Source organism: Balaenoptera physalus (assembly GCF_965194825.1).
Source record: "Balaenoptera physalus genome assembly, chromosome: 3".
Taxonomy (NCBI): Eukaryota; Metazoa; Chordata; class Mammalia; order Artiodactyla; family Balaenopteridae; genus Balaenoptera; species Balaenoptera physalus.
The window spans coordinates 4,847,737-4,851,625 of NC_138890.1; the positions used below are offsets into that span (position 1 = coordinate 4,847,737).

The following is a 3,889-nucleotide window of genomic DNA, read 5'->3' on the forward strand; positions in this document are numbered from 1 at the left end:
CATGCTGAGAAAATAACTTTTTTTTTAGATACTCTTCATAATTATACCCAATCACCATCTATATTTTGTTTATTTGTTTTTGTTTTGTTTTGTTTTGTTTTTCTGTGGCCGCGCCGTGGCATGTGGGATCTTAGTTCTCCTAGCCCGTGCTGCCGGCAGTGGAAGCGTGGAGTCTTAACCACTGCTCTGCCAGGGAAGTCCCAGCAGCAACTTTAATGTGAGTACAACTTTAATTTTAATCCTGTAACTGGATGTAAGTGGATCAGTGGTTCTAAGTGGTCCTTGAACCAGGGAATTCCCAGCAGCAACTTTAATGTGAGTACAACTTTAATTTTTTTTTTTTTTTAATCCTGTAACTGGATGTAAGTGGATCAGTGGTTCTAAGTGGTCCTTGAACCAGGAGGTTCAGCATCTCCGGGAACTTTGTTAGAAATGCAATTTCTGGTTTCTCTTGATTTATGGAATCAGAAACTGGGTGTATGGCCAGCTGGGGGTGGGGTGGTGCAGCAATTTGTCTCTGAAGGAAGCATGCAGTGAAGAACCTTTAAGCTACAGTTGTTGCAAAGAAAAGCTTCAGGAACTCAGCCTCCTCCCTCTTACTCATCTATCTGGAAATTATCCTTAGATTAGATTCTGAATTGTTGGGGGTTTTCAAAACTACCTCCCTGGAGCTCCGACTAGATCAGGTGTTAACTTTTTGAGCATTAGAAAGGATAATGGGGAAACAACCCAAGTGCCCATCAATGAATGAACAAACAAAATGTGGTCCATCCATACGATGGAATATTATTCAGCCTCAAAAAGTAAGGAGGGGCTTCCCTGGTGGCGCAGTGGTTGAGAATCTGCCTGCCAATGCAGGGGACACGGGTTCGAGCCCTGGTCTGGGAAGATCCCACATGCCGCGGAGCAACTAAGCCCGTGTGTCACAACTACTGAGCCTGCGCGTCTGGAGCCTCTGCTCTGCAACAAGAGAGGCCGTGATGAGGCCCGCGCACCGCGATGAAGAGTGGCCCCCGCTCGCCGCAACTAGAGAAAGCCCTCGCACAGAAACGAAGACCCAACACAGCCATAAATAAATAAATTAATCAATTAAATTTATAAAAAAAAAAAAAAGTAAGGAAATTCTGGCATGTGCTACAACATGGATGATCCTTGAGATCATCAGTGAAATAAGCCAGACACAAAAGGATGAATACTGTCTGATCCCACTCACAGGAGGCCCCTAGAGGAGTCAAATTCATAGAGACAGAAAGTAGATGGTGGGGGCCAGGGGCTGGGGGAGGGGGATGGGGAGTCAGTGTTTCATGGGGACAGAGTTTCAGTTTGCGAAGATGAGAAAGTTCTGGAGATGATGGTGAGGATGGTTGCCAAACAGTGTGAATGTACTTAATACCGCAAAACTGTGCACTTAAAAACGGTTAAAATGGCAAATGTTATGTTGTATATGTTTTTACTACAGTAAAAAAAGGACCATTTAACTCTGTGAACATACAAATATACATGAGTCCATAGAGATATTAAAACAACAAAGCACATTTGTCACCTTCGAAGGTGACAATTGTATGAACTCCTCACTTACCAAGCCTTTACAGCATGAAATCAGCTCCAGCTGATGAGGGAAGAAAGCCCTTTTTGCAGAAAAATGCCAACAAATAATGTTAAAGGGATGACAGAAAAATCACTGTTTTGAAACCCCTAATGAACTAATCATCGCAGACGAGTCATCAATGGATGCTAAAACGATTAACTGAAAGGTTCATGGGAGACTGGATAGTATCATGTCCACCAATGATCTCCTCATAGATTGCCTGCTAGATGCAAAGAGGGAAAAAATAACTTTCCAATGGAAGCATCATACCGTTGCCACCTTTGTTCAGTGACTTTTAGCAGCAGGGCAGTGGGACAAGCAGATGACAAGTTCCTACTAGGTGCAATGGGAAATACACAGCACCAAAAAAGTGTTCATGCCCCAAAAGTTTAACTTGAACCACACCTCTAGTTCCAGTTTACCAAAGAAACACAAAGGATAGAGGCACATGGCAGATGACACTATGAGAAGCAATCAGACAAATCCAGAAGGCGGAACTCTCAACAGCCTGGCTTTCTGGAGTCAACAGGATGGGAGGAAAGAAATGAGGAACGCCCAGAGTTCAAAGAGATGGTGTCACAACCAAATGCAATGTTGGGTACTTCATTGGATCTTGGCTTTGAACAAACCAGCTGTGTCAACTGGGGACATTTGAACTTGAATTATATTGGATTATGTTTAAACTTGTATTTTGTTAGGTGTGATCATGGAATTATGGTTGTGTAGGAAAATGGCCTTATTTTTTAAAGCTGCATAGGGGTGCAATGCCACCAGGCTAATCGCCTTTAAAATACATTAATTTAAAAACTAGACAATGCAAATATGGCAAATGTTAAGAATTGTTCAATCTAAGTGATGGGCATATGGGATTTCATTAAACTGGTCTCTATACTTTTCTGCATGTGGGACATTTCTATAATAAAAAGTAAAAATGTTAAAAATGCATCCTTTGCCTAAAATTGAACCACTCTTTTCCTTCCTCTGGAGGTAAACAGAAGGCTGCTTCATTTTGTCGTTAGTATGGCAATGTCCTAGCCAACACCTGCTGTACACAAGCTCCAGAGGATGAATTTTAAACTCATTTCATCCTGACAATTGTAAGAGGTAAGTGTCGTTGCCCCCATTTCACAGGTGAGGAAACTGAGGCTCAGAGGAGGTGAGTTACCCAAAGTCCCATGCTGAGTATATGGCAGAGCCAGGGACCCACCGAGAGTCCAGAGCTACATATCTGCCACCCTGTGTCTTAACTTAGTGCCTACTAGCAGCCTCCCCCACGAGAGCATCTGTACACGTTTGCTGAATAAGGATATCAGGGAAGACTTCCTGGTGGGGGGGGGGGGGTGCGGGGAGGAGATTGAAACTGAGACTTGAATTGCATGGAAGGTGAATTCTGATTTCTTCCGGAGGAATGAAGAATGTTTAGATAGTAAGTTAGAAGGTGGCCTTGTGCACAATATTGCTCTGGTTGTCATTTGCTATATAACAAATCACCCTAAACTGAGTGACTTAGAACAACACTAATCATTTATTGTTGGGACCCAGTTGTTGGACCTTCAGAGATTCTGGTTTCATTAGTCTGGAGTAAGACAGGGCCCCCTCCCCCTCCCCCCTTTTTTTAAGTTCAGCTGGGGATTCTCATGTGCAGACTGGGTTGAGAATCACCGAGCTGAAGTTAATAACACTTTTTGTTGTTATTGTATCTAGTTTTGTGGTTATTTTTGATCCATGGCAAATGACTTCTGGAAGTGACACAATGTTTCCTATTTACTGCAGTATGAGCAAAGGGAGTAGATTTAAAGAAGAACATAAAGCAAATGGTAGTTTGAGCATTTGGCAGAACGCATGATTGATACACGTTATCCCGATGTTACAAGCATCTGCAATTCAGGCAGGACTTGGCAGAAACGGCTTCTCTGTGCCCCTCATGATGTGAACTTACTGAGGCCGAAGAATCTCTCCCACACAGCTCACTCACCACACCAGCAAGTTGGTGCCAGCTATTGGTTCTTCTCCATGTGGGCTCCTCCACAGGGTGGCTTGGGCTTCCTCACAGCATGGTGGCTGGCTTCCAAGCATCAGTGTCCCAAGGAAATCGGGAGATAGCTGCATTGCCTTGGATGAACTAGCTTCAGAAGTCACATGGAGTCACTTCCACCATAGACTAAGCCCACCCACATTCAAGGGCTCCTTCACATAAAGGTCACATTGTAAGAAGAACATGTGGAATGGGAGATGTGGTTGCAGCCATTCTGGAAAATATACCATCTTCCACAGTTATTAACTCCAATATCTGAAGTAATT

The 3,889-nt window shown here is 43.4% G+C and overlaps 1 protein-coding gene across 1 annotated transcript in view; it reads right to left on the reverse strand.

Moving 5' to 3' along the window:
* MLLT1 (MLLT1 super elongation complex subunit) overlaps nucleotides 1-3,889 on the reverse strand; it is a 131,854-nt gene that overhangs the window by 65,155 nt on the left and 62,810 nt on the right. The gene's annotated exons all lie outside the window — the stretch shown is intronic.